At 32.1% G+C, this 26,001-nt stretch overlaps 1 pseudogene; it reads left to right on the plus strand.

Moving 5' to 3' along the window:
• The first annotated feature begins 1,912 nt into the window (after positions 1-1,912).
• LOC127721207 (uncharacterized) lies at positions 1,913-9,319 on the plus strand (annotated as a pseudogene).
• The last annotated feature ends 16,682 nt before the right edge of the window (positions 9,320-26,001 follow it).

Here is a 26,001-nt window from a genome sequence, read left to right on the forward strand (position 1 = left end):
GGAAAAACCAGACGAGGAAGCTTAACAGTTTGAAAAGTTTTGCCAAAGTTTTGTCTTACAACAAGCCAAAATTGTAAGTCGTAACTAACGCATCAGCCAAGTTGCTAATAGTCGAAGACTAACGCTGGCTAGTAGAAAACTCCTAATTTAATAGGCACCTACCTTAAGAGTCTGTTACAGACAAGTGGCTCTTGCATAAAAAGCAATGATATTAAGAATATGTGGGCCTTATATACTAATTAAGTTCTAATTATAGAAACTATATATCTAAATTTATAAACCAAATAAGAAATATCAACACATAAGTTAAACCAATGAAATTTACTATTAAAAACTTGTTATGCCTCGATTTAGAAAAACGCACAGAGAAAGATCTCTGAACGCACCCAATTGAAAAATCTAGAGAGATAATAATTTTCGGAACTCCTCTAATAAAAAGCATGGCAAAATTCAAGGAAAATATAACAGTTTGGGATTTAAAAGTTACTTAATGACAAATTTATAAGGTAACATCAATATTTAAAGTTCAAAAACGTTTCACAAGTGTAAATACTATATTTTTAAATTAACCAGGTTGAAAGTCCCATGACATTGCACAATTTACGTTTTAAAACAAGGCTCCACGGCCACACCATATTAAATCGTAAAAAAAAAGGGAATCCATGACAACTCACCCAACTTTTTCACCAACTTGTCACACTTTTGAACAAAAAATACCAGTAAGCAATGAAACATACAAAATAATTTGGATATTTTACATGTTTATAGCCTTTTGCCTTCTGTTGTAACCCATGGTTACAATAACACTCAAGTTTTCTCTTTTTAATTATACCCCATCCAGAACCTCCAATAGTTTTTGATTTTCATTAAATATTTTTATATTTAGCATGTTGTGTAACATGAGTAAGTTAATATAAAGTACTGCCTCATCAAATGTAGTTCATGAAATAATTTTTGTACCTTTTGAAAAATATGAATTACATCATGTAAGTGGACACATAATGGATATGTTCCAGACCATATGAGTATTTGGACCGCACACGTATACACATACTTGTCCGATGATACAGTCTAGTACTGCAAGCTGGACCATACATGTCTTTGGATCATACGGTTTAATTGAGACAAAAATTTATCAAAAACTATTATTTAGTTTTATAAATTAATTATTGCAGTTAAATGAATAAAGTGAATAAGTGAACATTCTATCAATTGAAATTAAATATTTATTTAATCATGTTAATTGTCTATCTGAATCCTATTTTGGTAACTTACTCTTGACACTTGCTACCAGAAGATACATCATATATGGTCAACATTTACATGTTTTGTTCATGCATGTTCCTTTAAATTGCATTTTTTGTAAAGTTCTTAAATATTTAAAAAAACTTTTATTGCTACATAATTATCAATGATTATGTCCAGTACTTCTGATGACTTCAATTTGAGTGAGAGAATTCCATTAATGTATATTACTGACATACTAAATATGCTAAATACAGGACTATATCTTAAATAGTTAAAATATTAACATGATTAACATGATCAAGTTTTGATTTCAATTACAATTGAACTTTTGTATTAACTTGAGATTTAAGTTAGGTTGATTTGTAATAATATACACAGTGGCGGATCCAGAACTTTTTGTAAGGGGGCCCACTAACTGCTCCAGTCATGCTTCAGTGATTCCCTATATAATCAACCAAATTTTTCCCACAAAAGGGGGGGGGGGGGGCGCCTAGGATACATTTTTATCTAATAAAGTTACCCAACTTCTTAATATCAGCAGACCGTACGTGTACAGTCCGACCGAATGCATATTTGGAAAAAGTATGCATACGGTCTAGACCGTACGCATATGGTCCAAATACTCATATGGTATGGAACAGATGCACATGAGTGCTAACATTGCCAAAAAGAAGGACCACAGACTATTAACAATAATGTTTTACAAAAAAAAATATATGTCAGTCTATTATTACATTTTTTCCAACTTCAGGTATCCAAATGGTCACTTGTATTATTTGACATTGATGGCAATACAGCAAAGGTCAGATCAACAAAACTGTCATCAGCTCCAAAAAGTGCCAAAGTATCCTTGGTACTTGGTACCAAATCATTGGAAGTTGAAGTTCTTGAAATAGCAGGTATGTTTGATTATTCAATTAAGTGGTTACTTTTTGTACATTCAAAAGTTTATGACAAATGCTTTTTAGGCAAAGACTTATTTTGCATGTTTTGTATGACACTTCCTGTATTTTTCTTTTACTGTCATCATGATGATGAAGAGAGTACTTTTCTAACAATATTTATTGTCAGAGATGCCAAGAAATATATATACTATTGTTTTAATTGGTATGAATTTTAATTTTGTTATTTTATTTAATTAGAACGATACTACAATATTGTTGAATCCACATTTTCTAGTTGATACTTATTTTTTGGCAATGCACAATAACATGTGTTTCTCGGAATGTTAATGAAGTCTTTAGACTCAGATTTGTTTTTCCTAAATTGTTTTTTAAAACAAATATGGGCCATTAGTTTTCTCAATTGAATTGTTTCATTTTTTATGTTAGAGCTTTTTATAGCTGACTATATATAGTTTGGGTTTTTATCATTGTTGAAAGCTTGACAATTGGCTGGTATTGCCTACATCCAATCCATATGAACTGGGAAGTTGTCTCTTTAGCAATCATACTACATCTCACTTTATCATGTTTATTGTATATGTTGTAAGGAATAATATATATTTATTCTAGGAGATATTCATTTTGAATTAAATATGCATTTAAAACCCCACTTATAATATCATGTAAAAGGTATAACTTCTGGCTGTAAGGTATACTAAGGATAGTCTATATTACTTCAATTTCATACTTAGGTATATGCTTCAGTTCACCCTGATTTACAACATTTTGTTATCCATAATTTTGTGTGATTGAGCTAAAGTGGGTTTTAAATTTTCTTTGAGTTTGGTATTTTTGTTACTTTACATTTAGACAATTGTTGAATGAATTTTTTGGTTAAATTATTTTTTATTTTTCCTGAACAGAAACTGAAGAAGAGTTAGACGCATATGAAGATGAATGGGAGAAAACTCATCGAGCTATTGCCATTGACAGGGAAATTGCCAGAAGACAAAACTTAGACCAGCAGGAGTACGGTTTTTTAGCTGTTTGGCCAGAAGAAATGGTAAGCCCAAATAGATACTTTAAAGTACCTTTAAAAAATATTAGAATATGAGGCATGATTGCCAATGAGACAACTTGCCAATTAATAACAATAGGCCTTTGACAATGAGAAAATCCCTACCGCATAGTTATTTGTAAAAGGCCAGGAAATTCAAAAAAGTAAAACTAGTATATTTTAGAATACTAAAGGCCTGATTTATGTACAAAAGAATGAGACAAAACAAATATGATAGACAGCGATAAACAACAACAAGTGAACTAAAGGTTCCTGACTAGATATTATACCATGCTTTTTTTTAGCATTTGCTGCCAAAATTGTAAGCATTTTTCTTACTATGATAATTTTCTAATGACTGCTAATGTTGTAATTAGGGAAAATAACTTTCAACATGTTTAATCAATTGTTCATCAAAGGGCTTTGAAAAACTTTCAACAAGTTATTTTAACATTTTTTATTTTTGAAACAGCTATACACTTTTCTACAACATTTAAGTATGGAAGGAGAAGTAGGTTATAGCAAGCCAAAAAATAAACATCTACAGGTTACCATACTGTTGTCAACAATAGTCTAGACATGTGCGTTTCCAATATATTAATTGATACTAAGCTCTGAATTGTACTTAAAATCAAAGTTGTGAAAACCTTCAACAGAAACAAGCAGATATCTGCTATTTTAACCCATTAATAAACATGATAAACAACCATAGAAAAACAAACTAGTAACTTGAAATTTCAAACAAATGTTAATTGCTGGTGACGTAGAAATTTTACCATTCTTAACTCTAATATTGGTGACAGTATCTTTGAATAATTTGTAATGTGTCAAGTTGAAACCATTGTCTACCACATTAGCACAAGAAAGCTTCAGTTAATATAAAAATGATAAGTTTGCCATTGATAAAAAGTGTTAAAACATGTTTGATTTGTATTGGCAGGAATCAACAGCTGAGTCGACAGATGAACTTGTTGCAGAACCATTTCAGCCTAATGAGATTGAGGTATAAAACTTATATTTATTTTAAACTTATGCTTTATACAAAAGATAATTATGTTTCTGCTAGACCTTATTTTGAGTGCCTGCCCAAAAATTTTTGTTTTCATTTTTTGAACAAATGCTATTAGAATCAAACTGTCAAGCCTTAAGCAAAAATGTTTTCAGTCATCAGGTCATAACTTATGGTTAAAAATTGGACAACGTCCCTTGTTTATGATATAACATCATCCATTCACTTAAGACCTTTAAATATATATTTGTAGATTATATATATCATGCCCTTTTTCCATATTGGCCCTGGTATAATATCGATACTCCCATATCGGCCTGAGGCTTTAGCAGATATGGATTGAGGGATGATACCAGGGCCAATATGGAAAAGTCATGTTATAATCATCATGTGTATTTATCACACATGTAAGTTCTGTAGATAAGAATAAAACATTTAATTATAACTATGTAATTAACCACAACAGGTAAAATGTTTTTGCATTTACTGCATACAAATTTATTGTTAACTACATAATGCAAAATTCAATGTTTTCCTAAGAATATAAAAAAGAAGATGTGGTATAATTGCCAATGAGACAACTCTCCACAAGAGACCAAATGACACAGAAATTAACAACTATTGGTCACCATAGTGACCATACGTCCTTCTACAATGAGCAAAGCCCATACAGCATAGTCAGCTATAAAAGGCCCCGAAATGACAAATGTAAAACAATTCAAAAGAGAAAACTTACGGCCTAATTTATGTACAAAAAATGAACAAAAAACAATTATGTTACACATCAACAAACGACAACCACTGAATTACAGGCTCCTGACTTGGGACAGGCACATACATACAGAATGTGGCTGGGTTAAACATTTGAGCGGGATCCCAACCCTCCCCTAACCTGGGACAGTGCTGTAACATTACAACATAAAAACAACCTATACAAATCAGTTGGAAAAAGGCTTAACGCATCAGATCAATACAAATAGAAATACTACTCAGAGTGGATGTGGCCGAGTACTTGTATATGTCCCAACAACAAAAAAACACTAAGTACAGATGTGAGTGTACTCACAGTTACTTTCAGCTAGTTCAAAGCCACTAACAACTTATAAAAAAGCCTATAATGATTATAGGTTTCATAAGGAGTGAGAATGGCATATCGCTTGATATCAACTCGAGTTATTTAATATCGATATAATGATAAACAAGCGTTTGCAAGAAATCTTCAGTTGCACAGTATTGCGCAGTAGCTAGAATCCTCAATAGCACTGTATTGCGCAATAGCAAGAAATCTTTAATTGCACAGTTTATGCAAAAGCAAGAAATCTTCAATTGAAAATAAATTCAAATCAGTGGCGGATCCCACGAAAGGGGGGGGGGGGGGGGGGGGGGGGGGGGGGGGGGGGGGGGCGTGCCCCCCTATCCCCCCCCCCCCCTGGATTTGCCTATGCAAATCTTTTAACCAATTTCAATGGGATTAATATTTTTGGGGTTCTAAACTTGTATTACTGTTTTGGTTATTGGACCCCATTCTTGAATTGGTCTACATTGAGGTTAAAAGGGTCAAAAACTGAATTATTGCGGCAATATGATATACTGAATCTTATTGTGCATTTAGATTTTTTATTTTGGGCCCCATTTTTAAATTAATAGTTCATATTAAGGTTTGTAGGGTCCAAAATTAAACTTTGTTTGATTTCAGCTACAATAAAATTAGACCACTGTGTTCGTATCAGGTTGCACAATACATAAATATATGTAATGGTTAATAAAATGTAAGCCAGGAAAAAAGTGCATTTATGTTCTGTTCTATATAAAAAATAAGGAGATGTACTTGTTTGCAACTTATGACCAACATATATCATGATGTTTTCTTTTTTTAGGATACTGTTAATTCAGAACATGACACCTCCATTGGAGCTGATGACATTCAAGAGGAACAGGCTGACTCTCCAGAAATAGCAATTTTACCAGACCAGCCTACTGAGTTCAAGGTATGTTGAAAATATTCAGACTAGATTTGTATATGTCCATGCCAAAACCTATTCAGTGTAAAAAAATAGGCGAAAGATACCATAGTCACATTCAAAGTCATATTAAAGTCATAATATTTAAGCACAATCTTAATTCAGAGCGATATAAAGCATGACTGTTCTGTCCACACTTGCCCCAACTGTTCAAGGCTATGCCTCTGTCATCGTATCAAAGTGCGGAGCATATTATCTGAACTGCAAAATACAAATGAATCATGCACTAGAAGCACAGCTGTTAACTTTTCTTTCAGTTGCTACTAATCTGAGTGACATAAGTATGGCCTTATAAATATAAAAAAGAAGATGTGGTATGATTGCCAATGTGACAACTCTCCACAAGAGACCAAAAGACACAGAAATTAACAACTATAGGTCACTGTACGGCCTTCAACAATGAGCAAAACCCATACTTGATTATTTCTTCACAGAGTTTACATTCCTCGTTAGCCTCATCGAAATGTTATGAAACTTATGCATTATGCTTATTACCACGAAACACAATCAAAGTTGAATTTTGTGGCATGACTTTAAACTTTCTAGAATTATACCCCTTTATAAATGAAAAAAATTGCAGAATTTTTTTTTTCGGTTCACCCACTTTAGTTGGCTTCAATCAAATGTTATGAAACTTATTCACAATCCTTATTACTACAAAACTTAGATCAAATTTAAAATTTTGTTGTGTCAATTTAACTGTCCAGGTGATAGAGTTATGCCTGTTTGCAAATAGAAAAATTGCTGAATTTTTGTTTTGTTCTTAATTTTATAGGTTTACCTCTGCCAAATGTTATGTAACTAATATACAACGCTTAAAACCACAAAATACAGATCTAGAATGAATTTTGGTGACGTCACTTACTGTTCTAGAACTATGCCCCTTTACAAATTGAAAAATGCTGAATTTATGTTCTCATTCTTAAGTTAGCATCAACCAAATAAAATGAAACTTACACAATACTTTATACCACAAAACTCAGATCAAGTACAAATTAGGGTAGTGTCACTTTTACGATTTCTTCAGTTATGTCCCTTAATGATATTTAATAGCACCATCTGTGTCCCATGAACACATTCCCATTTCTTTTCCAAAAATATAGTAGTTTGTAAAGAAAAACTGAAAATAGCACAATTGATCAACTAGACAATATTTGCAAATGTATCAATGTGGCTGAAATGTCAATTGATTCCTTATAGAAGTAATTATATTTATAGTTGATTTTTTTTGTATTGGCAGGGTAGCAAGAGTCGTTTAGTCAAAGTGTTGTATCAAGGAGCTGGAGATTATAGTCAGACAAGAGCAGTTCCACAGAGACAGCCATGTTTTAAGGGAGGCCTTACCCAAGACCAAGCAGATATGGTCATGAATCAGGTCCAGAATTACGAGAAAGGTGTTGTTGACAAACAAACTGAGACTGATGCTGTCATTATATTATCAGACGAGAAAGATCTGCAGAACATACTAACTAACAAGCCAACTCCAAAGACCAGATCAGTTTCAACACAGACAGATTCTCCTGGAATTCCAGATATGCCAAGCCAGATATTGGAAATACTTAGAATAGTGAAAGACATCCATGGACACTTACCATTGTCAGGTCAATCCTTTTCCCAAGAGTTACAGGACTTAGCACCGTTCCCGCCGTCGGACTTACAGGACTTAGACCTAATGGAATTAGTGACCGGTTCGCCTCCATCATCTAAATCAACACCAACAGACAGCTTTGATGCAACTGCATTATTTACTTCAATATTATGTCAAACAGGAAGTATGCCGTCATCAGCAGCTACTACCACTGGCCCCCACACTCCAACAAATGCCAGCTACAACTCATCAGCAGATAACATCATCAGGAGCTTCTTCATCTGGCCATGCAGATCAACAAATGCCTAATACATCAAGGGTATCAACAACTTGTATCACAGAAGACTTGTCGCTACAAAAAAAACAACAGGTGAGCACAACAGGCCAAAGCATTTCATCACCTATTATCACTGTAGTGGATATTCACAATTTTCCCAACCAAGTATCAACACCAGGACCAAATACATCAACTTCCAGAACAGGTCAAATTTCCAATGCGCTTCAGCATGGCACAACAGCAGGCCAAAACATGCAAACATCTTCAGTAACAAGACCTAGAATCCGCCATCTGCCTCCAATTGATGAGCATGACATCATAACCTCAGAATCAGACATTGTTTCTACACCACCAGAGTTAGTGGATTACACATCATTAGATATAGATATCTCTCCAGGATCATCATTTAATTCAACACCAGTAACAATATCACCAGTTCTACATTCATCTCCAGATATAACACTTCCTTTGAATAGTACCTCTGCTCCATTACAAGAAGCTAACACCACACCAGCCACTCAGGTTTTATCATCCACACATCAGGCATCATTGCAACCAACATTACCACTTTCATCAAATTCCTCATTTACAAGGGATACAATTCAGTCATCTCTAGCTTTACAACATTTCAGACCAGCAAACGTATACAACTGCTATCCTGGACCAATTCATCAAATAAAATCTAACACAGATATTGAAATTGACTTCCTTGAACTCCGAATTCATCCTGATACAGTCACTAAAGTTTCTAGCAATAGCCTAACTGATTCGCAATTCATCTTTAATTTGGCAAAAGAGTTGTATACGCCTGCAGAAATGTATGGAAGGAATTTCACCGGTCAGAAAGGAAAACAAAGCCTCTCACCAAGAAGGAAGCATGCCATTGAGCACTGTATATTTGACAACAAAGGACCACACGTGCTAAAACAGGTTGGGACGTCTATTAACAACGGGATACGTAACTTGTTCCGAAAGAAATAAAATTTGAATAAGCTTTTTGACATCAACTAAAACAATGGACTACAATCTATTCATCTGGTGATAAACAATTAAACAGTTAATGCTCATTTAAAATGGACTGTCCATCATTAATAATTTATGGACATCAGTTTTGCGGCTAAATAGCTTTCATTTACCTAAGGTGTGAAACAGTAATCTGCATATGTTGTGAATAGTTTTTATTGAAGATTATTTTATTTTTGTTTATATATTTATTAAAATATCACTTTATTGTACCGTTATCTCATTAGTTTTTAATAGTTAACATTTCCTCAACAGAATATTTGTGAAGAGCGGAACAAAAGCTGTTGTGGGCTTTACTTTTGAAAAGTTTAAGTTTTAAAGTTGATAGATTGCTTACAATCCTAGTAATTTTATTAATTGTTGATTGTTAACTTTCTAGTAATGTGATTGCTGATTGCTTAAAATGCAAGTTGTAGACTTGATTGGTTTAGTTTATGCACACAAAGTGTGATATGATTACCAAAGTGGATGTGTATTGTTTAGGACAGTGTCAGTCTCCAGAACATGATTTATTTGCAACTTGAAATATTTCTTTCAGTACCTATAATTACTGCATTTTGGACTTTTTTCATTGTCTTTTATTATATCATAAGCACCACCTGAGGAAATTCAATTGAATTGGTTTTAAGAGTTAGTTCTTGGTGTTGTAGATGTGATTACTTACAGGAATCTGATGTTCAGTAGTTGTCGTTTGTTGATATGGTTCACAAGTGTTTCTTGTTTCTTGTTTTTTATATAGATTAGACCGTTGGTTTTCCCGTTTGAATGGTTTTACACGAGTAATTTTTGGGGCCCTTTATAGCTTACTTTTCGGTGTGAGCCAAGGCTTCGTGTTGAAGACCGTACTTTGACCTATAATTGTTTACTTTTATAAATTTTGACTTGGATGGAGAGTTGTCTCATTGGCACTCATACCACATCTTCTTATATCTATTTACAGACATGTTTAGCTCTGCAAAGTTCTGTGTGCCTTTCCCAAGCCCAAAACCAATAATCATTTGATTGATGTTTCTTGCTTTCATCCATATTTGTACTTTAATATTAAAACAATGGATATGGAGTATCCATCTTTGACACAAAAGAAACAGGAGTGCACACGCTGAAATGTCTCGCCTTCTTTACTAATTATGATATTATGTTGATAGTCCTAAATATAAAGCTTTATTACAACTGTCACATAAACTTAACATTAACCAAGTAAACTAAACATTGACCAATGAACCATAAAAATGAGGTCAAGATCAGATGAACCATGCTAGGCAGGCATGTACAGCTAACAATTCTTCCATACAACAAATATAGTTGACCTATTGCTTACAGTTTAAGAAAAACAGACCAAAACACAAAAACTTAACACTGAGCAATGAACCTTGAAAATGAGGTCAAGGTCAAATAAAACCTGTGTGACTGACATATAGATCATAAAATATTTCCGTACACCAAATATAGTTGAACTATTGCATATAGTATTAGAAAAAAAGACCAAAACTCAAAAACTTAACTTTGACCACTGAACCATGAAAATGAGGTCAAGGTCAGATGACACCTGCCAGCTAGACATGTACACCTTACAATCATTCCATACACCAAATTTAGTAAACCTATTGCATACAGTATAAGAAAAACAGACCAAAACACAAAAACTTAACTATAACCACTGAACCATGAAAATGAGGTCAAGGTCAGATGACACCTGCCAGTTGGACATGTACACCTTACAGTCCTTCCATACACCGAATATACTAGACCTATTGCTTATAGTATCTGAGATATGGACTTGACCACCAAAAGTTAACCTTGTTCACTGATCCATGAAATAAGGTCGAGGTCAAGTGAAAACTGTCTAAAGGGCATAAGGACCTTGCAAGGTACGCACATACCAAATATAGTTATCCTATTACTTATAATAAGAGAGAATTTAACATTACAAAAAATCCTAACTTTTTTTTCAAGTAGTCACTGAACCATGAAAATGAGGTCAAGGACATTGGACATGTGACTGACGGAAACTTCATAACATGAGGCATCCATATACAAAGTATGAAGCATCCAGATCTTCCACTTTCTAAAATTTATAGCTTTTAAGAAGTTAGCTAACGCCGCCGCAGCTGCCGCCGGATTGAAAATATCAGGGACAACTGGAGAAAAACTAGTACTTAAAAGAAAACAACACTGAATTAACATTTACTCCAGATAGAACATATGAATCTGATCTATATATACATGTATATAAAATATGTACAACAAATACTTTTTAATAAATCCTAACAGATAATGATTGAAAATTACAAAGCGGACATACATAATATATTTAATTTCCACCATAGAATTATTGTCATAAAAAAAAGACACTCTGAAATGTTTGCATGAAAAAATAAGATTAAATAAACACTTAAGGATGTTTATTACTAAGATTAATTAAACACTTAAGGATGTTTATTACTATGTTTCAAAATAACCAGCTTTTTAAAAGACTCTTCTAAAATAATAGTATATAAATAGAGGAACTAAAACAGCAGAAAAAAATGAAGGGTCCATGTGCTTGTTTTCAAAATATGACCCATTGAAAATTTGGCTTGTAATGATTCTCTCTAGAGTTTTCATACTATTATTATGATTATCATTGGCCGCTTTTTTAGTTAAAAAACTAAATAACAATATTTTCTCATATGGCTTTTAAAACTACAAATATCAACATGATCAAGTCAATATCTGTAAGCATGAAAAACTAAATATTTAGGTGAATTTTCCAAGGACCATAACTCTGCACAATATCTGCAAGAATGACAAAAAAAGTCCTCACACCGAAACAAAATTCAACTTGAACTGTAACTTAACATGATTAAACTATATACCAAAATCAAATTAATATCTTCAAGCACGAAGAAAAAAAGTGGAAAACTGATTTGCCAGACTGATGGATGGACAGACAGACGGAGTGCAAACCTAAAGTCCCCTTTTGACTTAATCAGTAGGGGACTAATTATGAAAATAAATGTAGGAGTTACATGTAGCAGGCAATTTTTTTAAATGGCAATGAATGGATATAAAACAAAAGGATTCTGAAAATCTGGCAAACATTTAAAAACAATAGTAGCAAACCTCTTTTAGAAGATATAGCTGGATCATAAAATATAAATCAATACAAGACACTTGATTATAAAATTATAGTACAGTTAACAACAAAGACATAAGACAAACAGCAGCTATAAGAAACTATGCAAAAGTTTAAATTCAACAGGACATGACTGAGAACAAGGGACTGTAGAACATTGCATATTTTATATATATATATATATATACAAGATTTGAAAATGCTAGAGTACAGCCAACAAAGTATTATGGACATACAAGTACCACAAAAGTTACAAAACAAAATCTGTACAGTGAAAACAATTTAACATCCTTAAGAGAAATAACATTTTATCAACAAATATATTTACAGTATGGGCATATAAAGATATAAAAAAAAGATCTGAGTGACTAGAAATTAAGTACTTTTGACACTGATCATTATGAATTGTTGCAATATTATTTAAGGTATATTTACAAGAGGCTGCATGATGCCATTATGGTGTGCATAACGCAATAACTAAATCAGACATAAGGATTGATAAAACTCTGGATTTCAAAATGTAATAAGAAATGAATTTCATCTCCAATTTTTGCATAATCCTTCTCTCAATATTGTAAGATACCCCCCTTTACAGTTAATCAATAGGAGTCATATACCTACACTATATTTTGTTATCAGCTTTCTAAATTCAAATTTTGAGCAATCCAGATAATTTTGGTCTAAAATATTCTAGTGAATGGTGTTGCAAAATGTTGAAAATAAATGGTATGCCACTTTAGAAAAAATACTTATACACCTTTAAAATGTTTAAAACAATGTACAATGATGTTGCATACAATCTAATATAAAAATATCAATTTTACAGATCCTTTCCAAATTCTTCAGTCATTTATAGATGATTTACCAAAATATTTTAAATATAAACTTAAGAATCAAGATTTGTTCAATCAACATGACATTTACCTTTCTACTTGATGATTGAATGGATACACTAAATTTACTATTTTTTAATGTTTTTGTAGTACAATGCAAAATCTGTACTTGGTAGGAATGCGAATTAATCATGATAATTGCAATAAAACATAAAAATGACAAAGACACATGAGAAACGGAAACCTACCAAGAAAAAGAAACTCAAAATTAACATTGAAAATTGAAGTACACATATACATTGATATACAGGTATGCAAAATGTTAAAATCCAGATGGACCTCCATAGTTCAAAATTACAAAAGGTAGGACTCTGTGAAGATGGTCTATGTATGCTGAACATTTCTGAGGTGTCAAGGTCAACCAAAAATCAGCTATTCCTTGGACAAGTTCGTCTTTTTTTCTTGGTTTCACCTTATTCTGGAGATGCTGTTTCATTGCTGCCCAAACATTTTCAATGGGGTTGAGGTCGGGTGAAGATGCAGGGGTTTCCATTACAGAGTCAAGTACTCCATTCTGTCTCATCCACTCTTTTGTTGATTTGGATTTGTGCTTTGAGTCGTTATCCTGTAAAGTACATTGATATGATAGCAATGTCATTCTAAATCAAATCAATAATTCATGTACATCATACACATGATATAGCTGAAATGCATGATGGAAAAGTCAATTTATAGAAAGCTTGTAAAATATTAACAAATTTCAATTCTTTCATTATATATATATATATATGTACAAATGTATCAGGTTTCTTATCATGCTTATAGCATGTTATTGTTTAGATAAAGGCATTTAGTATTAGCATAACAATCATAACAATGCATTTATTTTTCTTCATTAAATAATATTTAGTTGCAATATAAATGTATAACATGTGTATGAAATCTGACAACTACTGCACTCCACAGTATACCCTGATATACAATGTCAATGATATATACATGTAAATCATGTATGCATGATAATTTACTTGAAGTTGTAAGTACGGGTGGTTATCTTAATAGATATAAACACGATAAAGCAGTCACAAAAGTTTCATGAAAACCGCTCAAAGCATTGTCTGAAAACTGGGAAATCCCCCCTTTTTTTATGATTTATGAATAAAATCACATAACCATGATAACTTCGAAATGGAAAATCTGAGTTTATAAAAAATCGAAAAGGGAGCTTACATCAACATGATCAATATATATAAACATGATAAACAATTCACTAAAGTTTCATGTGAATTGGTTCAATCGTTTTTGAGTTATTGTCCAGCATGTTGACGACAGACGGACAGACAGACAACAGTATATATAACATTAAATGTCCCGTAAACTGGCGTATAAAAACAAATAAATCTGAATTCTTAATTACAAAAGTGACTTTTTACTAGCAGTTAAATTATGACATGTTGGAAAACAAAATTTTAAATAAAAAATAAAACAAAATGTATCTACAATAACAAATATGAAATTTAACTTACCTGGTATAGGCGATATCCATCTGGGAAAGCAGCAGAAACATATGGCACAAAATTAGATGCAAGAATTTGTTGATAAATTACAGAGTCCATGATTCCAGTGAAAATACACACATCTGTTCTCCCTCTGTATGAAATTCCACCCCAAACATGAACCTGTAAGAATGACACAAATTAAGTACAAGTTACATATGTACATGTACATAATGTATTTTTATCGAGAACATGTATAATGTGATGTTTACATGTACCCTCATAAGTACAGTACATTTAAAAAGTTTAAACACACAAGTTAAGACATGCATAATGTATAGTACAAAAACACATTTAATATTATTTGTCATATTTATTATATATGATCATGATTATTAATGTATGTATTAAAATGGTAGAGGTCAAGAAATTAAAAACTCTATGTACATCTGAGTCATTGGTTGCTGTCATTACATATCATGTATATTCCTGTAACTTAAGTAATGCTAGCATGTACATTGTAACTGCATGTTGCTTTTATTGGTCAAATAATGGTTAATGTGTTTCTCATGTTTTTAGTCGTTCCGTTCCGGAATTGAGATAACATACTTAACATGCTTAAAGAGCATACATTATTTCTAGATAATCCTAGTCTGAAGAAAGTTGATCATAAAAAAGCTTGAAACTCTAAACAAAAATGTGAATAATAAATAACTGCAATCTAAAGAAAGCTTCTTACACATGTATATATCAGTATATATATATATCACAATGAGAAATTGTATTATTGCTATACGGAAGAAGTCACAGTAATCTTAAAATGACAGACACATTTTTTTCATTATTTTGCAATAACAGTGTGGACCATCAGAAAATTCTTCAAGCCCAACTATGACATGAGGGAAAAAAATATTTTAATAAAATGCTCCGCTGGGCACAGCTTGATACGACCGCAGAGGTCAAACCCTGAACAGCTGGGGCAAGTATGGACAAAGTATGGACACAACATTCAAGCTTGATACAGCACTGAATTTTGATTGTGATTAAATATTTGACACAGCATAGGTTTCTGACACAGAATGAATGAAGTCTAAGAGCTTAAAATTTTTAATTTACCTATTCAAACCATATCAATATTATTTGCTTATATATATATATCAGAAATAACCAATTTAAAATGAAATTTTTTTTAACCCCCTTATGATTCATCCCCCCCAAACTCAATCCCAGCCTTCCCTTTGTAGTACGGTACCTTGCAGTACAATTTCAGAGATATCCATACACTTGAACACAAGTTATTGTCTGGAAACTAGAAAAATGTTTGTTTTTTGGCCCCAAACTCCTAAATGTTTTGGGCAATTACCCCCAAACTCAAACCCAGCTTTCCCTTTGAATCAGATATGGAACCTTGTAGTACAATCTTATAAAGATCCATACACTTACACACAAGTTATTGTCCTGAAACTAGAAAAATGCTTGTTTTTTGCCCCTAATTCCTAAAATTTTGAGGCAATTACCCCCAAAATCAATCCCAGCCTTCCCTTTGTGGTATGGTATCTTGCAGTACAATTTCAGAGAGATCCATACACTTGAACTCAAGTTATTGTCTGGAAACTAGAAAAATGCTTATTTTTGGCCCCTTATTCCTAAACGTTTTGGGCAATTACCCCAAAACTCAATTCCAGTTTTCCCTTTGTGATATGGAGCCTTGTAGTACAATTTCAGAAAGATCCATACACTTACACACAAGTTATTGTAATGAAACTAGAAAAATGATTGTTTTTTGCCCCCTAATTCCTAAAATTTTGAGGCAATTACCCCCAAAATCAATTCCAGCATTCCCTATTTGATATGGAACCTTGTGGTCCAATGTCAGAGAGATCCATACACAAACACACAAGTTAGTTTGACTGTCCCTCTGGTATCTTTCGTCCCTCTTTTATGTCTGGAAGTTACAAAAATGCTTATTTTTGGCCCCTTATTCCTTAACTGTTGGTACCATAACCCCCAAAATCAATCCCAACCTACTTTTGTGGTATTGGACCTTATGGTAAAATTTCATAGAGATCCATTCACTTTAACTAAAGTTAGAGTGCAAAAACCAATGTGTCTTCGGACGATGACGACGCTGCCAAAAACGTCATACCAACATACGACCTCAAAATTTTTTTGCAGTCGTATAAAAACTGATCTAGTAAATAAAACCCCCTCTGAAAAAACAATGAAATAATATCCTAGATTATTAAAACTCACATTTCAGATTAAATAAAATTGAGAATGGAAATGGGGAATGTGTCATAGAGACAACAACCCGACCAAAGAGCAGAAAACAGCCGAAGGCCACCAATGAGTCTTAAATAAATACAGCAAAAAATCCCCCATCTGGAGGCATGTAGTATAAGCCAAAAAAATTCCGACTTTAAACTTTATCCTTAAACTTTGATAGAAATAATTGATAAGAAGTGAGTACCAGTACTTTCCCATAGTTTTTACGACGCACATGTTTCAAGTACGTATAGTTTTACGTCTAGCCTTTTTCTTTTTACAATGGTCCGTAAAAGAAAAACTGTTGCTACGAAGAAAAGTATTCAAAAGTAAGAAAAATCTCTGACTTTAGTCTTTATCCTTCAACTAGACAGGAAAAAATATATCCGATAAACTTATTGAAGACGAATCTCGTGTTCCCAGAAGTAAAAAAATATGATTTCATGATCTATATTGCAATTTAACAGTATCTCTTGACAAGTAAATGTTTAGTGCATTACATTACAATATAGAGTAAAAAAAAGATTTGTAGAAATATCATAGACCACAATTGGGCAAACTGACTTTTTTTTTGTTAGAAAGAAGGAAAATTATAAAGAAAAATGTGCTAATGTTAGTTGTTAGTTGGCGAAAAAAAATTAGAAAGTGGCGAAAAAGAAAACTGACCCAGGGGAAACCCTGAGTATTCATGGTATTACAATAAAGTTATTACCACAAACCATTTGCAAACAACTCCCATCAGAGACATCCATCTGTACTTCTTGAACTTTATTATATAATGATATATAAGCTAGTCTAAATCATGTAGATTCATTGAAATTACTTTAGTTTATGTACTTCTTGTACTTTAAAATAACATACATGTATAAGCTACCGGGGTAGTCTAAATTATTATGACATCTTGAAAGGCTATTTACCATGTTTAATTTCTGGACACTATACATGATACATCACCCTGAACTTCTTGTACTTAATTATATATACATGTACATGTAAGCTAGTCTAAATTATTATGATGTATAGAAAGGCTTTTTAACATGTTTAACAGGTTTAATTTCTGGTAATCATAGCACATGTACATGTAATTCAGTCAGGGGTACTACTTGTACAAGTAATTTTTATTTACTTGAAGAAGTAATTATAATATACTTATATAAGTAAATTTGTAGGATACTTATACAAGTGTATTTTATTTACTTGTATAAGTAAATTTTTTTTTGGCCCAGTTATGTCCCTTAGACATTCAGATTTTTTTACTTATACAAGTAAAAAAGTCATCCTATCTTCCTTTCTTGAATTCTTAGAACTTCTTTGCTCTAACAGAATTTTGAATTGTCTGTCCTTTGCAGATGTCTTTACTATTCATTTAAGTGTAATTTCATGCACAATGAAAATCTCATTTGTATGTTATCTTTAGAACACTGCTCATTTACAAGCCCCCAAGGAGCAATTTTTGAAGGCCTTGCGCAAATACTTAAGATCTTTGCTCAATCAGTTTCTTTGTTGAATTAATGAGATGAAACATTGAACTCTTATCAAAAATTATGAGCTAACCTGAGAAAAATTGTTAAAGGCATGATTTTACATCTCAAAACTTGAGAATTTTTGTGGGATTGTAAAAAAAATTTACTTATACAAGTAAATTTTTCAGAAAATTAAGGGGAGATTATTCAAACATTATAATTAACTTGTATAAGTATATTTTATTTACTTCTTCAAGTAAATAAAGATTACTTGTACAAGTAGTACCCCTGACTGTAATTCTGCACAATATGAGAAAATAAAAATGCAAAGTTCAAACAATGACTATGAAATGTACACAATCTTTATAATCCTAAAACAGACTATACATGTACATGTATGCTATAGTCAGGAACCTGTAATGCAATGGTTGTGGTTTGTTGCTGTGTAACATACATATTAAAATTTATCATTTTGTACATAAATTAGGCCAATAGTTTTCTTGTTTGAATTGGTTTACATTAATAGTCATTCTAGGGTTTTCTAGCTGTCAGACTTTGCAGTATGGGCTTTGCTCATTGCCGAAGTCAGTACAGTGACCTATAAAAAAATGTACATGTATACTTTAGTTGTTAATTTCTGTGTCATTTGGCATGTTTGGTCTCTTGGTAAGGGTTGTTTAATCATTTTAATTGGCAATCATACCATATCTTCTTTTTATTTATATAAAGGTGCTATCATAGGCGGATCCAAGGAGGGGGGGGGGGCTTTGTCTTTTGTGCGAAAAATTTTGTTGATTATATACATGTAGGGAATCACTGAAGCATGACAGGAAAGGCCCCCCCCCCCCCCTCCTTTTATGAAAAGTTCTGGATCGCCACTGGCTATATAAAGACCTCCTGAGAATTCCTCTCCCATAGAACATAATTTGGAAATTTTTAAAAATGCATATATATATATAAATTTGTGAATATCTACACACAACTTTAAAGCCTTTGAAGTTTGTATCTTTAAGTATCTGTTGCTTTGAAGCCTTTCCATAGATTGAAAGAAAATTAACAACCTGTTGGTTGTATTTGGCTCCTGATATATTTGAACAATGTATGTAAATAAATACCTTGTAGGAGTGCTTAGGCTTCTGCTTTCTTGCTGGTAGCTGAGACAAATCCGAATCTGGCTTGTAGAAGAATATTCTTCCATTTGAAGTAAGCTCCACTGTGCTTTCATCAACAAATATGACATTTAAAAATTTCTCCTTTAAGGACAACACTTTCATTGCATAATGAAGTCTCTTCTCTTTGTTGATATGCGATATTAGCTGACAATATTTCACTCTTTTAGCTGTCCATCCTAGTTTTCTCCGGATCAAAGACACATATCCCTTACTAATTTTTATCGAAAATGTTTTTCTGAATTTGTCGGCGATTGCATTTGCAGTCAGTTCATTGTCTCTCTTTAGCCACTGATCAATGATCTTTATATGTAACTTGGAAATACTACGCGGTCTCTGTCTTGGTGGATCACGTATGCTCTTGGACTTTTTGTACCTGTTCATAAATCGCCACACAGATTGTCTTGATGTTTTAATATCATATTTGTCCTCCAACAAACGTGCAATTTTTAGTGCTGAAAACTTTGCAGCATACTTTAAAATAATTTGTCGTGCTACTGTTGACAGACGATTAGAACTTGTGCGTTGCGCCATCTTGGTTAATCAAAAACGAAATTACGATTCCGTAATTTGTAAGAGTTCAACATGTGACGTAGTAGAGTTCAATCCGTCAGAGAGGTCAATCCGTCCGATCCGTCCGATCCGTCCGATCAGTCAAGGATTTTCACTAAATATCTGACTGATCGGTGACGTGAGTTTGACGCGAACTTGACTGATCGGTGACGGATCGATGACCGCTGACTGATCGCTAAAATAGTAACGCCTAAGGTTGCAAGTACTGTATAGACAAAGCACATAGGCAAAAAATGAAAGACAAGACTACAAATAACAGACCATAGAACAATAACTAAATTGCGTGATGTGTAGGTACCGAGCCACGCCAAAATAGATATCACAAAAAATGAACTTAACAGTAAAGGTTAATAATTTACAAAGACAAACAAAAGGACACTATAAATTTAATTAAAATGATAAACAACGTCAGTACCTACAATATATATTTCAAGAGGGGGCCCCGAAGGGCGCGCGGTCTAAATAGTCGGAAACTGTATCATTAGACATTTAACACTGATGTTATGAGCTTGAATCCCGCACGGGCCAGGTCCACTCGACTCTAATCGTAATTGACTAGGACTGTCAATTTTCCTATCGAAGGTCGGTGGTTTGCTGCGGGCACTCCAGCTCCCTCCACGAATAAAAACTGACCGCCATGAAATAGTGTTTAAAGTGGCGTAAAACCCAATCAATCAATCAGTTAATAAATCAATCAATCTTTACTTCAAAAGCATCATGTATTATTTGTGAAGTTGAAACGAATTTTTATCAACCTGGTCTCGGTACTTTCCGATGAACCTTATATTGAACTTGAAATTCTATGTGACAAAACCTTCATAATATCTTCATTGGTATCCACGTCATGTAAAAACTATATCTTGCAATTTTCTGTTTGACTTAAACTTGAGTTCGGAATCAGTTCAAATTGAGTGGGTATTTTAATAACAACATTAACATAATTAGTATCGAGTTTTTATATACCTCACTTTAGAATAAACAGTTTTGAAATAGTGAGTTTTCACCTTTTCTGTATCTGTTTTATACAGTCAGCATCGGAAAATGTATTAAAGTTATTTGAAATTGAATTAAAAGTATTGAATAATTATTCATTCCAAATTTTACAAATTTTGAGTTTTACACATCGCTTTAAGTGCGACTGTAAAGCCATAATATCTCTTACCATCCTATTATATGAATAAGTTTTATCCTGTTGCGAACAAATGAAAACAACACTATAAATGTCATGCATCCGAAACGTTGTCTTTTCTGGATTTACATTCATCAGGAACTCTCAAAGCCGAAAATTTGAGAAAGCCATCGTTATATAAAATAACCGAAGCGGAGTTAAATGGCTGAATTTATCATGGGACAACTTTAATAAAAATGCCCTAACAGTTGAAAATTAAGATTGTAGCATTAGGAAGAGTTTAACATACACACGTATCAAGGACATGTCTGTTACAGGAATTAACGTCTTACAAGCTTTCCTTTTCGTTTTTTAAATTCCATTATCAGCGTTTCTTGGCGATATGTACCATTAATTCCTTTAAACAATAAGAGTTTGTTCGATTTAACAGAAATTGAAACGTGTGAAATGTCGAGAGAAATTTTATAGTATTTGTTTTTGTTGCTGGATTGGACACAAAGAGGTGGATTAAATAGTTTCAACAGTGCATTTATATTTGAAAATTGCATTTTCAGAAACAGATACCAACAACATAGCTTGTTGTCCATGTCCAAACAGAGATAAAGAGATATGCGAATAAGAAAGTAACCTATCAAAAATAATGTCTAGATTATACTAAGCAATCGTCAATAATCATGAATGAATAAACATTAAATATCACAAGCCTTAGAAGTTGCATTTATCAGCTTATCTATACACATGGAAAAAAGTATTGCAACACAGAATTGAAATTCAAATTAAAGGCCTTACGATTGCCTATATTCACTTTAATTGAACTGTGGTGGATTTTTTTATCATTGGCAATCATACCACATATCCTTATTGTCATATTCAAGACAGTAAGCAATTCATTAACAACCTCGTCTTGTATACGTTCATTTATTTGTATTTTGTATATCTCTTTTTCACATATGATGTTTATATTATATTGCAATTCTACGGTTGTACTTCCGTTTTTTTTAAGTACCATTGCCGAAAGTTGTCAAAGTTGACAATCATTATATCCATTTACACATTGAATGAAAGCAAACAACGTTTAGAATTTGACTTAATGTGGAAAATTTCTGTTATTTTTGTATATTTACACGACCGGCATGTCCTGAAATGGCCTTCGTCAAAAGAAAGTCATCTAATTGCAAATTGGCAGAGTACTAAAGTCTGATAGCAAGTGCTCAAATAGTAGCGGAGGATGATTTATGATTAACAATTTAGTCACCGTTCAAAAAGTGGGAACAAAGTGAAATTTATAAATTCTACTAATGTCTGTCTAAACGGAATAATACTTTGACTTAAATCATATAACTATTTGCATGACAGTATGTCATTGACTTTTATTCGTCTTTTTCGGATGATGTGTCGATGAACGAATTTGTTACGCTTTTCAATACCACACATTTTAAAATTTATTAAAGACGTGTTACCTTCATTTTATTTCATTGACTTTTATTATGTCATTTAGTCATATCTTAGCGTAAAAACGCATCACTGCAACAGTACCAGCTGTAAAGGACTTAATTGAGCATAAACAAGCTTTGCCGTAATATAATTCTGGTCACTTAAGAGTACGGCTTCGGCTCAGTTATTTTACTTGCAAGAACGTTTAACAGGTGTTCAATTAAAATTTTAACTGTTGGATTAGTCTTCTTTTATCAACTTTTTTATTTAGTTACAAAGAAGTTTTTTTAAAGTCACGATAAAAAAACACAGAGATACTTACCAGGAAGATTTACGACATACTTACACCTTTAACTCAGAATACGGAAAACCCGTACTTCCTTAATGATATTCATGTGCTTAAATTATCCTAATATGTGAATTATTTTGAAATTAATTGACTAAAACGAACCAATTGTATAAAACTATGAGTTTTGCTATATAAATAAACATTAAATTGGCATAGTTATATCAATTAGATAACAAAATGACACCAATTGAATAACAAGATCAATATGCTTTCACACAATACGTCTATAGAAAGTTATTCAAAATGACTGTATACGTCTTGTTCCTACCTTCAATCATACTGTTAATTAATTGATCAAATTTGTCTGAATTGAAATATTTTCTTGAATATTCCTGACTTGCACAAAACTGTATAACTATAAATAACAATAAAAAGGGCCTTCAAAGTCTGCTCTACTCACTATCAATTGTCAAATAGAAGTTTAATTATCAAGTTTTATTAATTTTAGTAAATCGTTTATTGTATTAACCTGTGGCAGATTAATGATTTTAAAAAAGAATGAATGCATTTATAAAAAATACATTATGAAACAAGCAATTCGTCTAAGCGGATACTTTTTTGCTTTTTTCGTTCTTGTTTTCTGAAGGTTTAAAACTGATTCATAGCAATGATCATCCCTTGAAACAATGATGTCTTAGTCACACGGTTGAGATGTATAATTTGCAGTGGTTGTTCATTTATTAAACCATATATATTATTTGAGTTTAAAACATAATAAATATTTTTCCGGAAACAGACTTAACTGATAAAAATGCCTTCCGTTGTGGAATTAATCAGTGTGTATACAAACTCACAATGTCTGTCTAATGACAAAACTATTTAATAGAAGTGAAAATCAATACTGTACCTTCCTGATTTCTTCTGTTTTAGTATCGCCTTTCCATTGATTAACTTATTCTGCGTTTTTCTTAGTATCAACATTTCACACTTTTCTATTTTTATAGAATAATAACAAGATTGCAGATTTTACTTATTTTGTTGAATATCTCTTTATTCCTTAAATGAATGGTGAATCGAGACAAATTTCAATATGAACAGGGTACACAGCTAACTTGTTTAAATTCACACCATAGTGTGTATTTGTATTACAGTTTTGAATTACTTACATAGGTGTGTATACAATGCGTATTGTATGTTGTATGCCTATAGTTGTTATGACTTTTGGAAATAAAGATTATTTATTATTATCAGCGTAGTCAAAATTTCAGAGCAATTGGGTTATAATTTCTCTAATATCAGTTTTAAAATGCTCAAATTCTATAACACTATAAAATGAAGTTTGGCAAAATGTAATTATCAATCAAATTGAATAGCTTTTACATTTTCGCCCTACATTTCTACATTCTATTTCACCGTCGTTATGCATTTTTGGAAACTGCATCAGGAAGAAGAAATATGCTGATTTTTTAAAATCCGTATTTAAAGTGATGATAACAAACAATCTTGTTATTGGGGATAAATCAGACGACATTACATGAAAAAAAAATATGTGTGTTAGATGTTTGAATTTTTAATTATTATTAAGATAATAAGAAACGAATAATATTTTCTTATTATCTTATAAGGAAAATAAGATATGATATATAGGTATTAAGGCAGTTACGATTTATTTTTCTGTCTAATTTAATATCTACTATTATTAAGTAGATGAACATTACTGTACATACTTTATTCGGAAACATTTATTTTATAATAGGCACAAAATCAAGACATGCGAAAATACTCGACTTTGAAAAAACTAACGTATCGTGTTTTGAAACGAAAAGAATGCATGTTTCTACAGTGACAGGAATAAAAGTACCCTATATAATATCGTCATTTCCATAGAATATAAAATAACAGTAACCATAATAGAATCGGTTAAGTCGTAAAGAATTCATATTTATCTGAATCTAAATATATTGGTTATGGTACAGTTTGGCGTCTTTAAAAAAGAAAATTGACGTCTTTAAATATTAGTTTTGAATTTTTCTATTTATGATAATAGTATATTTGAAATATATAGTCAAATAAGTTAACATTGACTTGCTTATACATAAAAATTACACAAGCATTTGTCAATACTTATTGATAATAAAGGCAAAGACTATTATGATACTTGGTAAAAAGATTTAATATCAAATATATACATTTTGATAATTTGATGGTAGTACAAAAGTCAGTTGATTGAAATATACATTTCTATAAACTGCGAATAGAAACATTGTACTGATTGTAAAACCCTACATTTTCAAATAATCATGTTTTTAAGTTGTGTTTGATTAAAAAAAAGATATATAGGTATTAAGGCAGTTATGATTTATTTTTCTGTCTGAATTAATATCTTAGTGATTGGTGAAGGTCTAACGGGGACTTTCAAATGATTTAATTTTCTTCCCTGGGTTTTCCTGTTGATAATTGTTTCATTTACATCATTAAAACACATTCAATTGTTAATAGTGTAGAATACCTCAGTCTATCCAATAAAGCAAATGCAATTTTACAATAAAAAGAATTTTTTCGACAATAATTTATGAAACGGTTTATTGTTATACTTTTTAACAGAATTTCAGCATTTTTAGAAAGTTTAGAACATCCATCAAATTCGAAAATAAACTCATCATAGATACCAGAATTAAAATGTTGTACGCAAGACGCGCATTTCGTCTACAAAAGACTAATCGGTTACGTTAAAATAAAAACGAAAAATATTAAAAGTGGCATAATAAAGTACGAAATGAGACAACACTGTTAAAAATTAAGGCTTTAACATACCGAATAGCATATTTTATACCTGTTATTGTTAAATTGTAAACTTTATGCAGAAATACTTCACGAACATAAAACAAATTTAACAAGTAACATCATTATTTCTGTACAATATTAGCGACAACAAAAATATTCGCAAAATCAACACGTTTAATTAGTTATCAAAGGTACCAGGCTTAATATTTGATACGCTACACGCGCGTTTCGTCTACATAAGGCTCATCAGTGACGCTCAGATCAAAATAGTTAGAAAATCACGTCCACTCTGTTAGATGTATTTCTATTTGTATCCATCTAATGAGTTAAGCCTTTTTCAACTA

The sequence above is a fragment of the Mytilus californianus genome, unplaced genomic scaffold (genome assembly GCF_021869535.1).
Source record: "Mytilus californianus isolate M0D057914Y unplaced genomic scaffold, xbMytCali1.0.p SCAF_12, whole genome shotgun sequence".
Lineage (NCBI taxonomy): Eukaryota > Metazoa > Mollusca > Bivalvia > Mytilida > Mytilidae > Mytilus > Mytilus californianus.